Genomic DNA, 25,474 nt, shown 5'->3' on the forward strand with positions numbered 1-25,474 from the left:
TTTTATCCTCGATGGAAGGTACTCCAAATTCCACTATTATAATTTCATTTTTTGAATCATTTTCATTATGGGGATAGGGTCTCTTTTCCTTTCTATACAATGAAATCCTTCAACAATAGTTGTATTGAGCATAGGAAAAAGGCCTCTAAGAAAATTCTCTAAGAAGAGCTTATTATTCTTTTCTAAGAATATTGTAAATCTTGCACCACAAAATATTCTATCAAAAGTAATAAGGAGGGAGGGTGATATGTCTAGTATAGTGAAAATAAAATATCTTCAGGGTCCAAGGTTGAGAAAGGTATATTTTGTTTAATGAAAATGAAAGTGGAATGGAAATGGGAAGGAATTTGAAGAAATGCTTGAGGTCTTGTTAGATACTAGTGATTAGGGGAGTATTTGTAAGGATGACCCCAAGGGTAAGGAGACTAATGTTGATTTGGAGGAGAAAGATGTTCCATAATTTCATGATAAGAGAAGGAGTCTCTCCTCATCTCTTGGTAAGAAGAAGATTCTTGCTAAAGTTACAAATTGGGGAAGGAAGAAGTATGTGGAGAAGGAGATGGATAGCTATAAAAAGATATAAAATATTGGCAAATTTTTCATTATTTTGAAAAAGAAAAATTATTTCTATTGGCGAATCTCTCAATTTTTTATTCTAAATATGATTAATATTGGCGATTATTTTTGAATCATAATTTTATTTTGTATAAAATATTTACGAATCTCAATAATAATAGGAGGTTCATTAATCACCATGGAATATTACAAATCAAAATTGAACATTTTTTTACCTTGTGGAATATTATGAGAATTGTTACATATACTTTAAATCAATAGTGAAAAATAAATATTGGTGATATATCCCTAAAGTAACTAATAATTATGATAATTATTGGTTAGTTCAAATTAATTTCTCTAATAATATATTATATTTAGTTAACTCAAATCTATTCATGTAACAAATATTGTGGCAAATATTTGAGTTTTATTTTTTTAATAAAATAAATTATTGAGCAATTTTAAATATTCTAGAACTAAATTTTATATAACTATGGCGTTTTAGGTTGTATCAAATCTTAAATTATTAGCCAAATTACTAGCCAAAAAATTCTAAAATTAGCCAATTTACGAATATTAGCCACTAAATTATACCCTATGTCCTATTATTAAAATAATGGACAACCCTTCTACAAACTCCAACATGAATCATTTAGACCCTAAAATTGGGGCTATTATGTTACAAAAGGAGAACCCATGACTTGGTGCACATATCCCTTCTTCCTTAGAGTTCCTTCACATGGAAAATGATAAAGTTGATGTCTCTCTCTCTATGGATAAAATAGTTTATAGTGAAATTCATTCTCTCAAAAATAGGTTAGACTATCTTGAGAATAAACTTGAGGATGAGGGTAAAAAGGGGAAGACTTTAAAAGGAAAAATGCAAGAAGGTCTCATATTACTTCAAGTACTATGAGGACAAACTTAGGAAAATATTGAAGGATAATGATAACTAGGATAACTCATCTTTGTATAAGCTTATGGACATAATGGGAAAGATTGATATGGATAGCATTGAGATGAAACTGGATCTATATGGAGAAGGAGTTGAATGTCAAGGATGGACTTGATAGAAAAAAATAGGGTTTCAAGTTAGCCAAGCTTTTAAGGATCTTTCTTAAGTTCTTGATGGGTCTATTTTTCAAATTCTTATATTTAGTCATTTTTAGTTCTATGTCTATTTATTTTTTGTTAGTTGTTGGGTGGTTTGCTAATTGTCTATATTAAAGCAATATTTATTTCAATACTTTATTAAATATATTTATGTAAATTTTTTTTGAGGTTTTAGGTCCCCTTCTAAAATATGTTTTTTGCCTTAATCCAAAAAGATTTTTTAGGATGATTGTTCAAAATGTGTGGTAGAAAATTTTGGTAAATCTAGAGTTCCTTTAGCTTAATAAAATGAGTTATGAACAAAATTTGTTCATTTAGGAGACCTATTATTAATACGTCCCATTTGAACAATTGTTTACATGGATAACATCAAATATTAGGGAAACATCAAATATTGAAATATATGATTACGTTTAACCTTAACCATGTTTTTTGAGGTCGAGATTAACATTTGGGGATTTAGAATAAATATTTTATTCATGGGATGGATGGGGATGAACAAAATTCACATATTTATCCTAACAATATATTCACATTCTTAAACCTAAGAAAATTTACCCATGGTGCTCTATAAAATAATAAGCAAGAGCTATAGAGGAAAATAACAACTCACATGCATTCTTACTTGAAATTTTTATTAGAAGTCCTAATTGGGAAACTCAAATACTAAGAGGTGCAGGGTAAATCAGGATTTGTAACACCTTAAACCTTTTTCGTCTCTTAACACAACTTTATTGCATTCACCACATTTTCCATCTCATATATAATGCATGCATAACATAACTTGTAAAATAAAATTGTAGTAACATGTATATCTAATCTATCAATCATATGCATGAAATGTAAACACATAACACAAAAATTTGGTTACCCAAAAACCCTCCAAGGTGAAGATCAAATTAGGATGGGGATGACACCCACAAATCTTCACTACAATAGTAATAAAATTGACCTGTTATGGTTATAATGTTGGTCGTATTTTTTGATCTACCTTGTGAGGGGTCTTCCCTATTAAAAGTTGTTAAGCCTATTGGGTATTACCCTATGAGAGGCTTTTACAATTACAACAAAGTAAGGACTCGATTAAGAGATTTACAAAGAATTGTTAAGACCACTCTTTTAAGAGATTATTCTATTGAAACTAATTTAGTATCTGATCCTCGGTCTACTCAGAAAATGTGGTTTTGGATCTCCTCTCTTCAATATAATATGATCTCTTATATGGTATATCTTTACTATCCATCATTTCTTGATTAGGTCAACTCCTCTATTCTATAATAATACAACTCTTTTCCTTCTCTACAATGTTGACACTATCACACATGATTTTCTTAGTAATAACATGAATATCTTTATCACTTTTTCTCACCATCACCTTCATATCAAATAAGGTTTTTATATTCTTTATAGAAAGATTTATTTATTGAGTTTTCTAGACACTTCCTTATTTTGCATCTTCATCTGATTGGTTGATCAAAGTGCATAGCGATCTGTGATCCATGTCATAAATGTGTAATAAAATCTATAACAACCTCTGCAGATCAAATTTTGCATCATTCTTGAATTGAATTTCAATTCTTCTTTACTTAACACTCACTATCTATGATACTCAACATTCATTGTATACGTTGTAGATGCTTGGTCTCTACTATGCTCAACACCTTCTTTATAACTTAGTTTCCATGTGTTTGAACTACTTGAAAATAATTAGGCTTGGCTTATATTGAAAATACTCAGTGACCAAATAATTTCTCAGCTCCTATAAAGCTTTGCATACACACATTTATTTATAAATTTTTATACGACTTAGCCTACATAGAGTAACTCAGTCATAGTGATGACCTTTTGACTCTACTTAGTATATGACTAAGTTTTTTACACTAATAGACAATAATAGGTAGAGATACCAACAATCTTCCCCTTTGAAATTAGTGGAAAAAATATCTTTTTATGATTACATCATTACAATGATAATATGAGTATTCTACCTAAGCCTATGACATTACGAAGCTTGGCAACCACTGAACTGCTTGGTAAAAACTACCAGAGTCCGCACTACCTGTATTCACTTGGTAACCACTGGAATGCTCGGTAGGAACTGTGAAGCTTGGTAACCACTAAATTACATGGCAAACACTAGAGACTAATTTAAGAGCTCGGTAACCATACAAAATTTGAGTGAGTGTTGTCACTAATAGAAAACTTGACTTAATGCCAACAATCTCCCCCTTTGGCATTAGTGACAAAAACACTTATCAGTCAAAACATAGTGTGATATGGCATGCTGATTTTTTTTGAGATTTTTTAAAATTTGTCTTTGTAATTCTACTACATATACATTTTGCATATATCTCTCCCATACAATGTACATATCATATCAAGCATAATAACATACTAAGTGTATATACAAATATCTTTCCTCCTTAAATATAAACATGTCTCTCTCCCCAAAGATTTATACACAATCTACTTATATAGAGGCACCAAAATGTGAGAGAAACTTAGAATGTACCTTAAGAATAAGAGTTAAGGTCCCGTCCTAGTTTTCTTGCAAAATTTTCCACGTTTGAAGAGCAACTTGGACTTCTATAGAGAGCTCAATCATATGATCTGCAATTGAAAATTTATTGTCATGGATCAATGTTTTAGAATAAGAAATGTACTTTTGCATTGTATCCATGATAGGAAGGATCATGTTCTAGATGTCTATGAGTGTTGACCAGATCATTGCTTCCTCTCTCAATAGCTCTACCTACATATCTGATAGGAATCTGATCCTCATGTGGTTTGTAGATCTTAAACTAGGGTCAAGCTACAACTTCTATGCACTAGCCTTCAAATCCTCATCAATCTTATTCAATTTTTTCTTTATTTCTTTTGTATGCTTGGTAACATCACATAACTTAGCAAAAAGAGATGTCACATTAGTGTAGGAGGTTTCAAGATTCTACAAAATTGAAGAAACTTCTACCTGTTGAATGGCTATCTATTGAGCAATGTGCTCAAGCACTTTATTATCAAACTTCTTCTCTACTTTCTCTATCAGCTTATCTTGGCCACTAGAATCCTCATTGAATTTGCTAACTACCTCTTCTAATTGCAAAAAAATGTGTCGAGAAGAATCAACATCAACACCTATAGCCTCTATCAAAATATTTTTAGCACTCTCAATAATTCTAAATTCTCTAGCTCTCTCCTCTCTTAAATGATTTTGCTTGGCTTTCTTTTCAAGGAGTTGACTAACTAATCTCATTTGATCTATAGTGGCATTACCAAAATCCAACTTGGGAATCTCAATATCCTTATCCAAATCTATGTCTTCCTCTATTTCCTTTCCACTAATCAAAAGTTTTAGTTGTGTCTTTGGTTCAACTTCTGACATTAATGCTTTGGATTTTGAAATTGAAACAATAGTGGAAATAGTAGAGCTAGTAGTAAAAACTTGTATAGTGCCTACTAATGTAATACTTACGGGAGTACTAAAAGAATCCAAAACTGATGTGTTTTCCAAACTTTTCAAAATTGATGTATTTACAGGTGGGGTACTAATAGAATTATTCACAATTGAAGAACGTACTAGAGCATGAAAAATTCACTCCTACATCTAAGACCATTTTTTGACCATTGAAGGTCGAAATGTCAACTCATTTTTCGACCACACTTTGACCAATGTCGACCAACTCATTGGTCGGAATTTTTTCGGTTGAAATTTTGACCAACTAACGGTTGGTCAAAATTTTGACCAAAGTATTGGTCGAAAAACTTTCATAACCATGGTGCAAACTCTATCTGGAATTGGTCGAAATTTCGACCACTGAAGGTGGAAAATGTTGATAAGAAAGGTAGAAATTTTGACCATTGAAGGTAGAAAATGTTGACCAAGAAAGGTAGAAATTTTGACTATTGAAGGTAGAAAATGTTGGCAAGAAAGGTAGAAATTTCAACCATTGAAGGTAGAAAATGTTGTCAAGAAAGGTAGAAAATGTTGACCAAGAAAGGTAGAAAATTTGACCAATGAAGGTCAAAAATTTTGTCCGTTGAAACTGGAAATTTTGACCAATGAAGGTAGAAATTTCTACCAATGAAGGTCAAAAAGTTTGACCATTGAGGGTAGAAATTTCTACCAACGCCTGGGTAATATTTTTTTTTCAGGCATTCTATAAAACAGTTCACATGCCTTGCATATGATATGAAATTTTGCATGCATCATACACTCTCATCCGACTAATGATGGATTAGGGAGAGTGATCTGAAATGATGATGCTAAAAAACATAATCAAATCCAAAATAAACTTGCATTACAAATGGATTGTGGAAATCTAATATTCTTGATTACTTAAACATGCATATATGTTTAAGTTGTGATTGTCCTGGTAGACATGCATGCAAAATCAACAATATCAGATTTCCACAATCCATTTGTAATGCAAGTTCATTTTGGGTTTGATTTTGTGTTTTTTAGCGTCATCATTTTAGATCACTCTCCACAATCCATCATTATCCGAATGAGACAGTGCATGATGCATGCAAAATGTCATATCATATACAAGGCATGTGAACTATTTTATAGAATACCTAAAAAATATCGACAGCAACTAATCAAAATGTCGTAAACACCTACAGTAACTAATATGCTTGTTCATTAATATGCTTGATACAATAAGAAAACTTGGCAACTATGCACAACAAGTTATACGCTAAAGAGATTTGACATGGACTGTCCACTCTAATTTATGGAAGCTCCCATGACAGTGCATTTGAAATATTTGTAGGTAACTCCAAAATTAAGTTGTGGGATCATATCAATGGTTGTTAGTCAAAACTTTCTCTTGAATAGGGTTGTGAGGATATTTTGTCAGCATTTGGTTCCTAATTTACCCAAGAATTGGGGTCTAATAATTTTGTCTTACAAATTGTTTATTTTACAATGGAGTTGTATCTTCTATTTTATTCCTGACTAATAGAAGTTTATCTGACCCTGAGATGATCAAATCCACTTGATAAATGTTAATCTCTCTTTAATTTTTGCACTATTTTCTATATTAGGAATAAGTCAATTCTTGAACTATCTATGACTATTGATTGCCTTGTGTTTCTTTTTATTCCTGTTAGAGCCTTCATTCAACTCTATCTACCCTGCTTGTCATTCCAAAACATAAGGATTTATAATTTTTTCTCTATACACATTACTGCCATCAAACTAGTATGTTTAATGTCCATTTTCCCATTCTCAATTTCTGTAATCTCCCTTTTTATTGATATTGGTAGAATCATGGTTGAGCCCCATGGTGCTATTGATATCATATCAAGTGGTTGTGGATTCCCTTCAAGAGTAGTAATTCCATTTATTGGTACCAGAGGTTGTGATGGTAAAAATGGTGCCAAATGCTTCTTTACTCCTATAGGCCCCATACCAGAACGTAGAATGTAGAATTTCTTGTAAAGATTGAGATGGCATACATCCACTCCAATTCAACTCAAGCTAGTTAGTCCAACCTGCACATTCATGTTTGCACCATCCATGCACACTTGACTATCATTGTCATGAATGATTTAACATATCTTATTTAATACCCTCCTCATACACACCATGCATTGAAGGATAGGTAATCATAAGTGGTACAAGGTTTCCTTATTTTCCTCTACATCCTTCATTTTATTTAGCAATAGTTCAAACAACAACAATTTTCATTCCACACATTGTAGCACTTGCAGGATTCATTCCATGAGTTGAGACAATAATGATAGAAGTTTTCATGCCCATCTCCCCTTGCTTAATGATAAGCATATAACCTTTACAATATCAAGGAATGGAGCATCCTCAACATTAATAGTGCCTAATTTCTTTAATCCACTAATAAATGCTCCTGCCAAACCATGTACACATTCTACATTTTTTTTCAATCCTGCCAGACCATGATAGATTGCATACATAGAAGATATATTGTAATTAATGCATGTATCATGTAGAAATTTCTAGTGGCATTATCTTGCCTGATGTGTTGCTCCCTTGTCTACATTTCCATCCTTAGCACAGGATTCCTATGGGAATCCACATTAACTCCAATAATCCTCCTAGGAATCATTCATTTTTATTCTTAAGATGTAACCAAGAAATATAAATGAGGGCCCCCCATAGTCTAGGGGGACACCAAATTGTTGAGAAGACCCAAAGATGATATCCACCCCAAATTCCTCAGGAGGCTTCAGTATTGTTAGTGTAGAAAAATCAGAGTCCATGACAACCATCACACCATTAGCATGAACATTCTTAACAAAATAAGAGTAATCAATAACTTCCCTCTCTATCCTAGGGTGCTAAACAAGCATCCCACAAACATCCTTGGAACTATAATCAAAGTACTTTAGATTAGATTTCATGACATTCAACCCCAACCAACCTACCCTTATATGGCACACATCAAATGTCTAAGGATGAGAGTTACTAAAAATGATACAAGTCTTCTTATTATCTTTGGTTATATCATTACATATCACAATAGCCTCAAAACTAGTAGTGGCCTCGTCCAAAAGAAAATCATTTGACACAGGAGCCTAGTAAGATCTAATATCATGTTCTAGTGATTCAAAAAAGATTCTAGTATATCATGGAAACCATGTTAGGAGGGGACAAGGTACGACGATGGGGCTGAAACCTACGATAAATTATACTCTATTAAAAGTATTAACTTATTACAAATAGGGATGCACTTGCATTTAGGCACAATTCCTAGAGCTCACTGCTCAATTAAAAAAATGTCTTACTGCCATATATGGACAACAACTCATAGTTCACAAAGTGCTTGATATCATCCTCTTCATGCATGTTCAATTTCATTGAAGCTCATTGGATTCCACTCATTCTTGTTCACAAGATCATCGATGTATGGCTTGCATCCACACACACACCACACACACTTCAGTCATAAAAGATTACATTCATTCATATAATTCATCAACCTTGTAGAAGAAAACAAGGAAATGATTAGAAATATGAAAACATCAGGCAAATAAATAAATTACAACCTTTATCTAATGGCTTCAGTAGAGACTTGAAGTAGGTCATCTCCAAACCAATCTAAGTTCTCTTTATAGAATTCAATTGGGAGACTATCTACTACTGGGGTCTTTTCATCATTCAGCTTTTGAATTGCATTTACTATTTCTTATTTTGATACAGTTTAAATATTAATTATTTCTGCAATATCATCTGTAATCTTACTGTGAATTATATTTTTGCTTAGATCTCTTGCACTATGTCCTTGAAATGAGAAAAGTATCTTATAGAATAGCAAAAGTTCTTCTCTATCTCTTTAAGATCACTTAGCAATTTATTATCAGCTCATATATAGTCAACTTGTTCTCAAACATTCTTAACTTTCATACATTTGAAGAAGAGTTTTGAACTCTTATCACCATTATTAAGTCAATTTATTTTGGCTCTCACTCTTAATCCTTGTATATTTTTAGCATGTAGATTTCTCAATAATTTTTTTGCTATGATTAACTCCTCGTTCAATTTTGAGTTATTGGGGTCATTTGAATCTTCTTCTCTAGTTTGAACAGATCTTTCTGAAGGTCATTTTCTGTTTTCCTATTGCCTAAGGCTATTCTTTTGTCCAATAGTTTGAAATATAGTGGCCAAATTTTTATTGTTGTCATTCCATATTTTAATTGCATTTTTATCTTATAACGTCCATATGTTAATTTCCCTGGTGGTAAAGATTGGGTAATTGCAATCATCTTTTAGTAAATTGGTGTTTTGAAGGAATTTATCTTTCTTTTCATTGTCCTAATGTTGATCATTAGATATATGAATCTTACAGTAGCAATAATGATGATCAGATAAAGAACAAGGGGTAGCCTTGACACTACATTCATGACAGTCTGATCAAAGCTAAAAAAATCTTTATTGCAATAAAATATATCCAATCTGCAATATATCCTTATACTTACCTTTTGGCAATTACACCTAGTAAACCAATTATTTTGGTTTTCTTTTCTATATCCTTCAAGAGGATCGAATAGGTTGAGCTTGATTTTCATTTTATTCTATTAACAGTTTTCATTTCCTTTGCACTTATCTCACTTCCTATAGATTTTTCCTCTCTACTCTCAACCATGTTAAAGTCAGCTCCCACAATCCAAGGGATGTATTGAAGCCCATATATCCATTTCCATAGCTCATTTCTCTCGTAATGTGCAATGGGAGCATAAGTTGAGCACCACACAAACTTTTTATTGTCTTCTTCAATAAAAATCTAGACAACCCTATTGTAAGGAGAGATTTAATGTCCGATTGCAAATGGTACCCATTTGTTTGATGTTTTCATATTGAAAAGGTGTGAGTGGTGGTGTAGGTAAGATTTGAACCTCATAATTATAATTCACACATTTAAAATCAGCACACTAAAAGAATTTTAAATTAACTACTACCAAAGTAATATACGGATTGTTCAAGGTAAGGTGAAACAAAATGTACCTGATAGGAAGGTCCCTCAGCTTCAGTAAGTGAACCATGTGTGAGGCTTGGATATAGAGACATGATAGGGTGCTTGAAATGTTCATCTACCCTAGACCCAAGAGTAGATATACAATCCCTCTTGAACCTCAAGAGACCTTCTATCCATCCTCCATGAGATGGGGTAGCTACTAAACCCTGTGTTAGTTTACCCCCTTGTATTTCCTCCCACCTTGCTATGATTGACTGTTACCATTTAGTGAATAAGCCAGAAATTCAACATCTTTGCTTATATCTAACTATATATGATGTTATGCATCAAATATATTTCTTTTGTACACATATTATTGCTTATACTAATAGCTCAAGAATTGTGCAATTGTTTCACCATACTAAGTAATGGTTCTATCTTATATCTCCTCTTAAACTATTGTAAAAGACTTAGCGGAGCAGTAGTTGAAGTCATCGTATAGTGATCCATTCTGTACAATGTGAGTCATATGGGTACAAAGTGGAGAGTGTCATCACTCTGTACATTTATGGGTGTCTCGTACACTATGAAGTGGCAAGTACATGTAGGTTGAGGTGAGTCCTACGAGGCATTTTTGTATACTATGAAGTAGTCATACAAGAAATATCACCCACCAGTACATCACATATTGCATTGGACTAAAATGTTTGTGTTTGTAATGAAGAAAAGAAACATGCACCCACATGCTTTGACTAATTATGTACCAACAAATGCTTTGGTAACTGAGCACTACCACATGTAATACAAAGGTGACATTATTTGTGATCTGCTTGGTTTGTTCAAGGGATTTCAAATAGAGATGAAATATATGCATACAATACCTAGGTTAGTTGTGGAGAAGTATACAGATATAAATTGCTTTATGGTTGAAACTAATTTGGCATGCATGGAGGTTATTGATCCTAGAGAGATATTTATTCACCATTCTTGGTTATGAGGTTAGCCAAGAATTTCTTGAAAAACATGCTGAGGTTACGTTGGTCTCACCTAGAGATAAGGAAGCATAAATATGGGGGACTTATAATGAGAAATTTAGACAAGGGAATAATTATACAAATGATCTAGAAAAATGAAGGTAGAGAAATTTGTGGAAAATATTAGAAAAAAGGAGGGCATTATCAAAGAATAATGGGAAGTGATGAAGAAGGGAAGAAAAGTTTCAATAAAGGCTCAATTGGGAAGCACAAACATAAAACCAATCAAGGACAACATTACGAAGAGTGTAGAGGTGGTAGAAACACCTGATATTTTGGCAATAAAAGTTGAGGTTACTCCTCAACCTCACAAGGTTACAAGGAGATCGAACTCCTCCTACTACTAAGCTAGAAAAACTAGCTAAATAGGGACCTACAAGAGCTACAAGGAAGAAGGAAAAGGCATAATGATACAGGGGCATCCAGAGATTCCAATTATTTTCAAGATCTAGGATTCTAATGCACTTTAAATGATTATTTTAATAATGTTGGGATGAGTCTTAGTTTGATATAGTTAATTTAATGATGTAAGTGGGGGTTATAAGTTAAGAGTTTTGAATAAACTCCAAGATAGTTTACTAGTATCTTTAATATATTTAGAATTATAATGAGTCGGGTGTGGGAAGTTAAAAGTCAGTTTTAAGAATTAGTTATTGGGTTACCTTCTTTTGAATATCTTTAGATATATGTAATTAAAGAAACTCGAGAGGAATATATATAATTTTTTTGAATAGTAGTAGTATGAGAAGATTTGAGAATCAAGGAAAGTGGAGAAACAATGTAATCAGGAATGGAATAATGGTAGAATTTAATTATGTTCAGATCTTTTTTTTCTTCATTGTTCTTATGCACATTTCTATGCTCTTAAATTTTTGAATCATCATAGATGGAGTAAACAAATTTTATGGAACTATATTGTATTCAAAACCTGCGCTAATTGCTATTTGGTTTGAAGATACTAAATCTATTTATAATTTCTCTGTTCTTACCTTGGTGGCCAGTCACGATGAGTATGAAATGGTTTAACAATAGTTTAAAAGAGAGTTGTGATTGAATTCATCACCAATTACAATACAATTTCAAAGATCTCAATTTTGTTTTGCTCCAAGTCAATTCTTGGTATCGATTATTGGTTTCAAGAAGTTAAATGTTTGAATATGAAATTGGGGTATGCTTTATGATACCGGTTTCTTTTTCAAGATTTGGTTTTAGTTCTACATTGGATTTAAATAGTCCCAATTTGGGAACAGCAGCAGTCTAGTGTGATACATCAAGTTTCTCTTTAAAATTGATTAAGCAATGATTAAGTCTTAAACATTCTTATGCATTGAAACTCGAAATAGTTCCAGACAAACTGGTCTGTGCATATTGGATTGAGTGTAGCCAGATAGTGGAAGATGGTTGAATGTTGCCGAGAGACTTGTTGCCACAATCACAATTAAAAAGGGAACAAATATCATTTGTAATTCGTATGGATGTTAGACTGTATTGAAGGGATTTTTAGATTGGTTACAATATGTAAATTGAATGTGTGTTTGTAATGACAGTGACGCCATTCAGAGGGACCCAAGAGCAATCCATTTTGCAGAGGTATGTCATTGAAGAAGCCATGCCATTTAAAATATTAATGGTTATATTATACTGATAGAATTACAGGACATAATGAATTTGAAATGGAATTTGCTGAAAGAGTTTATTGTTTGATGGGAAACAATTATAGAAAGATGTTCTAAGTAGTCAGTTGCCTTACAATTTGTTTACTGTCATTTAGTCCATATAAATTTTGACTACTCGAAGTTCAAAATATTTTAAGTCTCAATTCAACATTTGGAAAAGGAGTGAGACAATTAAGCTATTGTATTGTATTGGAGACATTATTGTCATTAGCAAATTAAAAGTTCTTGTGAATCTCTACTTGATTTTTGCAAGGAAGAATAATGAAACATGCAAATTTGAATCACTGAGTAGATTCTCTGCATCACATAAGGCCCAAGACCCAAGAAAGCTAAGGTCATAGAATAGAAGAAGATAAATAAAGGTAGGAAATTTTTAAGTTAAAATATGAAAATGAGGAAGAAGAAGAAAAAACATCAAAACTCACACAAACTAACATTGAAGAGAAAAAGATTAGGAAAATTTCTCACCTGAATCAATCCCTCTTAGCTAAACTCCATTGGCACATCTTCCAAGGCACAGGGGTTTGGAGGGACATCTTGGCTGAGAAGTACCTGGGAGGCATGTCTCTCTCCTCCATTTTCTAGGGGGCCAAGTTGCCGTTGGGTTCTTACATTTGGAAAGGTATTTTGAAGGCCCTTCCCCTTGCCAAATCCAGGGCCAAATGGAAAGCTGGAATGGGAGAAAAAATCCTTTTTTGGTAGGACAGCTAGCTTTTTTAGGAACCTCTCAATAACCATCCTTTATTTGGCAGGTGGGCTAATCAGGCAATAGGCAGATATGGTATGTTGGTTAGGAACTACAGAAATGGGAATGATTGGCACAATCTGGCAAAACTTTCACAGGATCTCAAGCCTTTGATGGCCTCTTTGAATGCTATTAACATCAACCAGATAGGTGACGCCTTAGTCTAGGGAGACTCTTCTAGAGGCCATTATACGGTAGCCTCAGGCTATCTTTCCCTTGTGGGAATAGGGGAGAAACCTATTTGGGCCAAGGCCTAGATCCCTGGATTAACGCCCAAAATCAACATTTTCTTTTGGCTCCTCTTGCAAGATAAGATCCTTAGCTTGGATAATTTAGCCAAAAGAGGCCAAATTATTCCCAACAGATGCTACCTCTGTAAAATTGACCTAGAAACAGTTAACCACATTTTTATTCACTGCCCCTTTTCCTTTAGAGTGTGGAGTCTTCTAACTTCCAATATGAACTCCTACTAGTGCCCTCCTACCAGCATCCAAAATTTCTTCATTCAGTGGAGAAGTATCCACAAAGGCCTGGAATCCCAAATTTTGAGTTCCTGGATTATCCCACACTTTTGCTGGGGAATATGGAAGGACTACAACAACAGGATATTCAGAGACAGAGAAACTCTTGAGGGTATTATAGCAGAGAAAATTGACAACCTCATGAAAGAGAACAATGCCACAACTAGAGATGGAAACATAAAGGATGGAGGGAAAATTAAGACCAAGAAAGAAGACAGGATCAAAAGAAGACAGATGGCTTCTTGGTCCTTCCCCCCTAAAAATTGGCATAAAGCCAATTTAGATGGAGCGGCTAAGGGGAACCTGGGTCCCACCGAATGTGGTGGAATCATAAGAAATAGCTTGGGAGGGGGCATTGTGGCATTCTCCTCCCCTATTGGTCACCAAACCAACCATCTAGCTGAAGTCAATGTGGCCAGACTCACTGTTAAGCTGGCCCTGGACTTAGGGATCAAACAACTATGGCTTGAAGGTGACTCCCTAAATATAATTAATTGTATTTTAGGAGTAACCAAACCATCATGGACCATTGAAATCATAATTGAGGATCTAAAAATGGACTTGAGAAAATTTAAAAATTACCACGTCAGCCATGTCTACTGTGAAGCTAACGTGGTTGCTAACTAGTTCACCAACGCAGCGGTCACATTCAATTCGATGATGACGTGGGGAAATAATAATCATTTTTCGGCGGCGGCTATCGAGCTCATCTGAAAGGAGCAAATTCAAGGTACCAACTCAAAATCTTTTTATGATGATGACACATACTAAATCTTGTTTTAAAAAGGGAATCAATAGGAGTTATGCAGAACCCCCACTATTTCATAATAACGTGTATGGTTTACACGAGTGGAAGAAAGCTAGAGTTAAACCCAAAAACATGTGCATTAAAGCTTTCATCCTTAGCAATTTGTCCATCTTTGAGCTCTATAATTCTGTTTAGGGTTTAGGGTTAGAGTGGCATAAAATCGCTATGGTGGGAGAAAGGATTAGAAGAGAGCCATGGGGAGAAACAGAGAGCTGGAAAGAAAAAGGGAAGGTTTGGAAAAAACTCCAGAAGGGCGGCATAACCAGCTTCATGGAGAGGCTCCATGGCTTCGATGCAGGGGTTACCAAGATAATGGTTGAAACCTGGCACAATAGAAAGGTCATAATTGATGGTGTCTCACACCAAATCACTGAGGGTCTCATTGCAAAGGTGACAGGCTTCTCCCAGGAAGGCATCAGCTTCTTCAGGGATAAGAAGATGTCCGCCAATGCTGTCAACGCTTTCATCAAGAATAACAAGGAGAAAAGAAAACCGGTAAATATTGACACCTTCTATGACATAGAATTCATTAAGAAGTTCTGGGGGCTCATTCTAAGGATCATCATAGAGTATGTCACTCTGGAGCCCAAGTTTGATAGAGTCAGAACCCATCATTTTATTTTGCTTAATCATTTTAGACATAAAGTGAAAATCTCCTTTCCTTTCTATATTTTTACTTCTATGACTAAGAATATAGAGAGTTATAGAAAATGTCTTGTCAAGAACCCTGCCCTTCATGAAGGTCTCCTGCTCCTCATTTTTGAGTTTCTGAAAACCCAAACAAGAGTCAAGCCCATTGGGGCTTCAGGTGGCTCCTCGGAGGACACTGGTAGCTCTGAATCTGGGGAAGTGCACATTGTGAAATCTGTCAAGTCTAAAACCCCAAAAGTCAAACCCTCTCCCTACTTTCCTAGTAGGAAGAGCCCAAGATGCCCTCCCCCTAACCCCCCTACCCCTCATCCTAAGGAGTCTAGTGAGGAGTCAGATACAGAGTCGAAGGATGTGGATTCAATGGCAGAGAAGGAAAGTGAGTTGGAAGAAGACAAGGAAAAAGAAAATGACAAGATGGAGGCGACCCCCCTGGTAACCCAAGATAACCCCAAGAAAATAAAATTAGACCAAACCCCTACCCATGATCATCTCAGCGATAACACTAATTTTCCCCCCAGCCCCACTACACCCACCTCCCCCCTGGAGATCCCCATTTCACCCCCAGAAGAGATGATAGAAATTATGGTTGAAAAGGGAGGGGAGGCCATCAGGAAAAATAAGAGAAGAGCCTGGCAAAATTTCAATATGGATACTATTAGTTTGGGCATTGTTAGAGAACTTGCTAAAATCCAGGTGCTGGGGGATCTCGACTATAACACCCACTATGACGAACTCCTTGACTCGACTCTTCTGGTTCTCTCTGACAATGCCCGTGAAACGGGTTTCAACTTCCTCAACAATGCAAAGAATGACTTGATTGATAATTTCTGCTCAATAAAGTGGCTTTTTTAGGAAATTGAGACTCTGAAGGATAGGTCCAACCAGACCAAAAATGGGGGGGAAGCCAAGGATCATGAGGCCAGAGGCAGAAAAAGACCAAGTGGGCAGCCAGGAAAAAGATAGAAGCAAGGACCCCAGTGACAATCAGGAGGACAGAATCACCTGGCTCGAGCAAAAGGTCCAAAGGCTGGATTTCATTCACCAGGTTGTGACTAAACAGATTGTGGACACCCTCCATACCTTGAATAAAAATATTGTCAATCTGGGGGACTATCTGACCAATGCTGGTCTTGTGGGGAACATGGAGCAGAGTACAGATAACGGAACCAACCGGGAGGATCCTCAGAAAGAGGTTGGAATCCAAGAAAGCTAGGGGGACCAAAAGCATTTCCCCCCTACGACCTAGGAGGAGGAAGCCATCTAGAAGGAAAGTGACGCTAGATAAATCCTACAGGCAATGGAGAAGAAGGGGCACTAGTCTGCCCGCCTGGCTCTGTTCTTGGCCTTTGCTTCCCTGGTTTCGGGCCTTTTTGTTTCTGGCCTTTTGTGGTTGTTTTTGTTCTTTCTGACTTTTATGCTTTTAAGTTGTTTATTGCTGTAAAACTTTGGGTTTCAGGATCCCTGTAAAACCTATTTTCCAAATCAAAAACATTGAAGAGAAAAAAATAAAAGAAATGGAAACTAGATTTGAAAAAGATAATTGCAAGGATTAAGAATGAAAAAAAACTAGATCAAACCCCAAGATGTAACTAATGATGTTAATTAGTTCTATAACACTGTTAGAAAACCTATAGCATATCACATTTACCATTGAGCCTATGCAACCTACAAGGAACATTGGAAATTACTTGTGTGATCTTACTTACAACCTTAGCATGCATGGAATGTTGATCAAGAGAGGATAAGATACTCCAATATTTTATTCTACAGTTAATATGGTCATAAAACACACATCAACACTCCCCACATACAATGATTTTACAGTCTAGATTATTGTCTGGCATATTTGTTGTTGAGGAGTTCTCCGTCCTAGTTATGTTTCAGTGAAGAAATCTATATATTTTATATATATCAACATTCTTGGAACTTTCTGTGTAATAACTTGGTAGTCATCCCCTGAAAGTTGAAGTTATATTGATGTAAGATATGCCTGGTTGGATACTACTAGATTAGGGTTTTTTTCCTATATTGAGGACTATCATATGTTTACTACCCTAAACTCCCCCACCATTCCATGTTTAAAATTTTATAGAAAAGCATTTATTGCAAGTGCCAATAACCTTGAACAACTGCATCAGATTTCTCCATGTCCAGAGGTTCTTGCTTCGTAGTGTTCTGATTCTATGGATTGTTGGCTTTTTTGGTCTAGTCCTGTCTCACTGTACATTCCCTAGTCTAGTTCCATGGTTGAAACTAAGTGTTTCCTCTTCTAAAGGGCTTATAGAGAATCTAGTCACATAGATCTGCCTGCGAATAAGGAAAGTGTTGGTTTGGGGCCTTCGATTTTGTTTTTCTCACTTCTATCTATAGATATAGGTGGTTTACCAATAGAAGTGAATGTTATCAAATTATTTGTGTGCTTGAAGACATGAAATGGGTTTCCAGGAGAGTTATTTACTATATTTTCCTATATCTTAAAGAGTATTTCCATTTCCTCCATTTCCAAGTCTCCAAGGATAGAAATAGAAATGATAAGACCATAGTTGATGCCATTATTAACATAACATCAAAGCTAACTGATTAAAGTGTAAATATCTAGTGATACAATAAATGCTACAAAAACTTTAAAATGTGGAATTGTACGAGTTAGTGCCAAGCAATTGATTTGATCCTCAAGACATTGCTGGAACTATTGAAAATTGTAGCCTGGTGATGAAATTTATGAGAAGAATTTACCAATATCAAGAGGTATCAGTAAAAGATGCAATTGCATCCATTTCCTATTTTAAAACAAGAGCATCAACAAAATTATCCAAGCCTTCACCCTGCATTGCATCTTCAATAGGATGATGAGTTATCCCAACTCGGTGATCTGTTACACGCCCCTGAGGAAAATTATATGTTACAAATTCAAATCATACTTGACACTACTCCTGAGGATAAAGAGCACAATAGAGACAACTTCATGGCCAATGAGGTTAGTAATTTTGAAATTTAAGAGATTATGACAAAGGCAACACATGAGGCTGAATACATTGAAGATGATGTGCTGAACAACGAAAAGAAGGAGATATAACAGAGATAGAACCTTACTATTCTAGCAAAGGTTGCACTGAAGTTGCCAAACGTTGCTGGAACTCAAATAGTAAAATGCTAATGGAACGTAATCTTCAAACCCTTCCTTTGCATGTAATGGCACCACAAAATGCAATATATGACAAACATTAACCGCACAGCCTTTCTTTCGATCACGCAAGATTGAAATTAGGGTGTGGCAAAGAGCTTGTTTTTTATTTTGGGAAAGTGTAAGTTTGTGTTGGTCAAAATTTTGACCAACATGGGCTTCTAGTTAAAAAAATTATATACATTGCCTGCATAAAATGACCAATTTGACCCCATTTTTTTAGATGGTCAAAAATTTTGGTCTAAAAATGGGGTCAAATGTACTAGTGATTGAAGTAGTCAAAACGAAAGAATCCAAAATTGTAGAACTAGAAACTATACTTACTATTGAAGAACCTGACTTAGGAACTGAAGAAGAGGAAGGCTACAGCTCGGTAGATGAAGTGGTAGACACTTCCATTAGTGATACTTTGAGCTGAGTGGGAGCGAAGAGTGATTGGACATTTGATGTATCTGTTGTGGTCACAATCAAACCTATTGAAGTTGTCTCTGTGCTTGATAATATTGTAGTTTTTGCTGGAGAGTGAGGAAGGGAGGCTATAAAAACCATAGCTATCTTAACTATATCACTTTCTCCTTCTTCTTGTCTGGCTTACTCTTTAGCTTCTTCCTCTTTTTCTTCTTCATCATCCTTCATCAATTCCTAATATTTTTTAGCATCAATAGTGACAAAAGGAGTATTCTTTTCTTCATTTTCTTCATCCTTGTCACCATCATCATCATCATCTTTAATCTCAACAAGATTCTCATTAGGTTTGTGAAAATGGAACACATTTTTCCATAAGTTTGTAGCATTCTTCAAAAAATACTAAACATCTTTCATTAAAACAAGACAAGTATTGAACTTCAAAGTCATTTTGCTCTCATTATCTTTTAATGCTTTATTTACCTTTGCATCTATCAAGTTGGGCACGAACTATTTTAGTGTTTGAGAAAAAATATCTTTGATAGTCTATATGGTTTTCTCCCATCTAACCTTGATCTTATCCAACAAAATTGCATGGATTTGTGATGCAAACTGATTAGGAGAGAATTTCCATTTGCCTAATTTATCCGTGATCAAATCTTCAACCTCTTCCTATTCTGTTGGAGTCCTAGTCTCATATTTTAGTGCTTTGAAGTTGTTTAATCCAACACCTTCTCTCAATTGTTTTAGTCTTTCCTGAAATATGGGAGGAGGTCGGTTGAAGAAAACATCACTATCATCTTTTCCTACTTTCTTCTTAGATCTCCTTGTGAATACTATAGTGGAGGGGTTGGGTGGCCTGGTGATAATCACCTTGCCTTCCTTCCTTGTTGATTCTTCTTCCTTCTAAGATTCCTCTTCATTCTTAGATTCCTCCACATCTTCTCCTTTTCTATTGGTAATCATAAGAGGGGCACTAGCTTTTTTCAACTTTGATATCCTCCTCTTTCCTTTGTTTACCACTCTTGGAAGCTTGATCTCAATTTCAATTCTAGCTTTAGCTTCATCATAGGTTCCAAAGAGAGGTGTTGTTGGATCTATGGGACCATTTACTAGGACTTCAATTATTTATTTTACCTCATCAATATTAACCTCATAAGAAAGAGGTTTTACCCACACTATTCTAGGCCTTACTACTTGGATGTACACTCTGTTACTATTAACCATAAAATAGACATGATCCTTATACTCTTCAACCAACTTCTATGGTATCAAAATTTTCACCCATTTTAGCTATATACTCATTGATATGATATAAGACTAGCATGTCTTTTCTCCATACAATTGTGCCTTTAAAGGGGAAAAACTTTTGAACATACAAAAACAAGCATGTCAATAGTGAACCAAACTTGCATAGGTTATTCTTTGTAGTTCTAATGCTTTCCATATTCTTGTTTAGCTACTTCAACATCAAGTCTACTAGGTCATATGACAAATTCTACTTAACAACCTTATAAGCTAGGTCCACTACCTCACATGACACATTAGTGAGTCAACTTGAGCTATAAATCTTATGAGCTATCACATGAATGCCAAATTTGAGTTATATGTCTAATACACTGCTAATTTTCAATCATCTACCATCCCACTCAGCTAGGGTTTTCTTCTAAAGCTCATCCCAACCTAGGGTTTCTGTGACTTTAGCTTTGGTAAGCATAGGGAGACTAGTAATGCAATGAATCATTTTCTTTGTAATCAAAACTAGTTGTTGTAACCACAATTGACCATTATAAACTCGGCTTAAGATATACCTAATCCATTTAATTTGAAAGTTTCATGGAAAGTGAGGAGTATGGGTTAAGCCTTTCTCTTCTAAGTGTTTATGATTAGGTTTAAGAATTCTATCCACATACAGTTCACTTAGGGCACTATCCATTTCTAGGGTTCCTATCTCTTGAACTGCATATTTAAAATGAGTTCAAATGTCATTTCTAAGAAGTACCTTAGGTGGTATCTGTGACTGAGCTCCATTCGGATCAAGGGTTTTTGTGATTGCTAGCACCAATTTGAAATTTGGAGTTTTCCACTCAACACCTCACACCAACATTTTAGATCCTTCTTGACCTTGCTACTACTACTGCTAGATGCCATGATTACTTGATAAACTAAGAAAATTCTTTGAAAAACTTTGATTGCAAATTCTACTCAAGGTTGTTGATATGCTCTTCAAATCACTCTATTCTCAATATATTAAATTTGCGGTGGAAATGAAGTCAAATTTCTACCTTTTGATAAAAAGTTCCCATTAATGCTCAGTACAATGAGAGCAATAATGACATAGTCAGTGACAGCCTGTCATCCACTATCTATATAGATTGATTGGTAGAAGCTTGTAAGTTAGCAACCAAAAATAACCTTGTTACTTACGACTTCGCTTGGTATGACCTTACTTTACTCAATGATTACCGATGCTAAACTTTTGTTATCCCCTTGTATCTAGAATACTGATTTGGATCTTTTTTTCCTTTTTAATTTGAACTATTTAAGATGTGACCTTGAGAATACAGTTCTAGTTCTTCCTTAAGAACTTAATTGGAAATGGTGGAGTCACCCACTTCTTGAGTGACTTGAGTACCATCACTTGAACTAGCTTGCTCAGTATATTTAGGAATCCATTGTTGTCTCATCTACTTCCTAATGCTATCAACTTTTTCTTTCTTTTCATCTTCAACTCTTCCTATATTCATGCAATTCTTAGCTATATGACCAAGTTCAGTACATGTGTAACATCTTATTGTAGTATCATTTCTTCTCATGTGATGATAAATACAATTTATGCCAATGTGTCCATATTCTCCACAATAATGACATCTACACCAAGTATTGTAGTCCCAACCAAATATTGCCTTTACAAATTGTTCAGCTAGATTGAATGGTTTGGATCTACATTCAGATGCCTTGTGAACTTGTTTCTTGCATTTGTGACACTTACCCTCAAATTTTGGTTTCTCCTTGCATTCATTAGCTTTGTGACCTTGCTATCTGCAATTGTAGCATTTTCCATTAATTTTTTCCTTTCTATTACTTCAACATTTGTTTTATGTATGACCTATCTTACCACAATAATTGCAAGTAGGTCTTTGATTCCTTTGAGCACCTTGTTTGGAGGATTCACCTTCTTCTTTGTATCCAAGTCCTACCTTACCCTTTTGCCTATAAATATTTTTCTCATTTTACTGATTCAATTGATCCATGTCTACTTGGGATTTCATTGAGTTGCTTTTCAAAATTTATATCAACTTTCATCCTTTCATTGGTTTGCTTTTCAATTTTTAAATCATTCCTTAACCTTTCATTTTCAAATTTCAGGCTCATGATTTTTTCATTTGCATTGGAGACCTAATTGATAAGACTTTCTTGTTGAAGGGATTGATTTTGAATTTCATTATTCCTTACCTCCAAGTCTTCTTTTTCCTTGTTTCTCTATTATGATAGTTCACACAATCTTATTGACTGAATTTCTTGTCCTCTTTTCAATTTTCTTACTTCTTCTTACAGGGAGCCATTCTTTTCTAGGAGTTCTTTGATTGCACCATTTGATTCATCTAAACTACTTGAGGGGGAAAATTCTTCAATCTTTTCTTCAACATACTGGTGTTCATTCATCTATTTCACAAGTTCCTTCCTTCATTTTAGGGATTGAGAAAGATGCTCTTTTGCTTTCTTGAGTTGAGCTATGGCCATCTCCAAATCTAGCTTTCCATTATCAATAGCTTTGTCAAGTCTAAATATCTCCATTGTCCTTAATCTTTGCTCAAGCTATCAAACTTTATCCTAAGAACCATAATGCTCTAATACTAATTGTTGGAAATATTCAAGACTAGCTAGGTTACTTAGAGGGGAGTGGTGAATCAGTAACCTCAAAACTTTTGACAAATTCAATACTTAATAATATAATCCAATTATCATCAGTAGATATAATCTACTACATGCATGAGAAACTAAAAACATAAAACACTTTGAACACAATATTTGGTGACCCAGAAACCTTCGAAATAGAAAGTAAAATTGGGCTGGGGATGATACCTACAAAAATTCCATACTGCAGTATAAAGTTGGCTTGTTAAGGCTTACAATGATCACTTCTAATGATCTACCCTATTAGGAGCAATTAGGACTACTAGGTTCACCTTATTAGAGGTTTTACAAACATACAATGAAGTATGCACTCAGTAAAGAGATTTAAGAAAAGACTATTAAATCTACCCTATTAAAGAATTGAAGCTAATTAACTTGTTAGGATGAAACAATAGATATCTTACTTACAACTAGATTTCTAATTGAGATCCTTGAAATACTAATCACCTCTATGTGATGGATGTAAGTTAACTGATCTTGATTTGACCTTGCAATACACTTTGCTCTACTGCTAACTCACATTCGCATGCTTATCATCACATTCACATTTTCATACATCAAAACATTACATTTGGGTATGATACAATACATTACATATATACCAACCCAATTCACATAATTACAAGGTCAACCAATACACAAGTAAACACCAATTATACTGAGTCAGCCTAAATTTAGAAACTCAAGTTCTGAAAGCTGACTTGGTGAATTTTCGATAGACAACATCCATTGTCATTACTCAACATCATCATGCATTCGATAGATGTAGAGGCTCAGTCCATACTAATCACTTCAACATAGTTTTGAACTCAGTATACACTAGTGACTCGGTATATATAGTGTCAATGGGTAGAAACTAAATTCCATATCTTCACTCAGTAAACACTAATCATCTCATCACTCAGTTAACACTAATCTTGCTTCACAAGAACTGATGACTCGGTAGACATTATGAAGGTTGGTAACCACTAAACTACTTGGTAAAAACTGCTAGACTTCACACTATCTATATTCACTTGGTAACCACTAGAATGCTCAGTAGGAACTATGAAGCTTGGTAACCATTGAATTACATGGAAAACACTAGAGATTGATCAAAGAGCTTGGTAACCATATAAAATTTGCATAAGTGTTGTCACTAATAACAAACTTGACTTAATGCCAACACTTAGTTCTTATAAAATTATATTTTATTAACTTTTGGTGAATGAATAAACAATGAATAATGCAACAAAAAAAAAAATCACATGACACTAAATAGTCCAAATGTTTCACTATCATACCCTATTGTCCTTCTAAACTCTGATCTCTAAATTTTGATTTTGACTCTGACCTTCTCTCTTGTGATCACCATTCAAAAATGTAATCATCATTACATTCCCCTTTTGTTTTTATCATTTATGGCTAATGTTTGGGTTGAATGGGTGGAATCAAATTGTATTTCTCAATAAATGGCTTGTGAACTTCGTTAATCATGGAAAGAAGATGATTGTAAGTGGTTCTAGTTGATTCCAAAATGTGATTATGCAACTCCAATCTAGCTACCAAATCAATCAGACTATTAGCAACTAAAAGATTGTGATCTTCTTGAATAAGATCTTGTACTGAATTCAATTCTCACTATATAACCTTCAATCAAGGTATCAACATAGATTGGATAGATATCAATTTTTACCTCATACTATTATTAGTTGTTTGAAGCTTGTCCAATTTTCCTTGAGAAAACAATAACTTATTGTAGTGATTTGAGATGGATTCTACTAACTACAAAATGATGATGCTTGTTTGTTGCATATTAGCTTGAATCTACTAGATATCTTCATGAAGATCACTTGTGAATCTTGGAACATCACACAAAATTTTGTACCTTCTATACAAGTTCCTTTATATTGTATAAATAGTCTTACAATTCAACTTTTTTCTTAGCAATGGTTGTTGAGACTTTCTCCATAACCTTATTCTCAAATTTCTTGGCTAACCAAGCCATCAACTTTTCATTTGCTTCTATATCTCCACTATTTATCTACTGAACTATATGTATAAGAAAGGAAATCACTGGGGCTTATCCATCAAAATTTTGTATATCAAAGGTGCCAAAAAAAAGTCCTTTATATTATGCAATACCTGTCTCTATTGATGTTCTCTTCTCATCTCTTCTTGCTTCTTCTTTTTCATCACAATTTCTTGCAACATGATTTTTTGTTCAAGAGTGAGATTTTCCAAATCCTATTTTGGCATCTATACAACTTCATCTAGACTAACTTTAATATCTAAAGAGCTATCCTTTATTGCTTTATCTTTGCTCTGGGATGGAGTGTGTTTTCTCACCACTACTTTTGGAGTAGGTGAAGGGGTATCACCACTCAATTTTAAAAGAATATTAGTGCTTGAAACAACAATAGTTGAATTGGAAACTATGTTATTTTCCT

The 25,474-nt window shown here is 34.5% G+C and overlaps 2 pseudogenes; both read right to left on the minus strand.

Annotated features, from left to right (window-relative positions):
• Positions 1-6,834: 6,834 nt before the first annotated feature.
• On the minus strand, positions 6,835-7,448 carry LOC149542718 (glycine dehydrogenase (decarboxylating), mitochondrial pseudogene; annotated as a pseudogene).
• Positions 7,449-7,461: 13 nt separating this feature from the next.
• The window catches only part of LOC149542719 (glycine dehydrogenase (decarboxylating), mitochondrial pseudogene), a 35,257-nt pseudogene continuing 17,244 nt past the window's right edge, over positions 7,462-25,474 (minus strand).

This window comes from Cupressus sempervirens, chromosome 8 (assembly GCF_028749045.1).
Source record: "Cupressus sempervirens isolate cs-2001-9-10 chromosome 8, ASM2874904v1, whole genome shotgun sequence".
Classification (NCBI taxonomy): domain Eukaryota; kingdom Viridiplantae; phylum Streptophyta; class Pinopsida; order Cupressales; family Cupressaceae; genus Cupressus; species Cupressus sempervirens.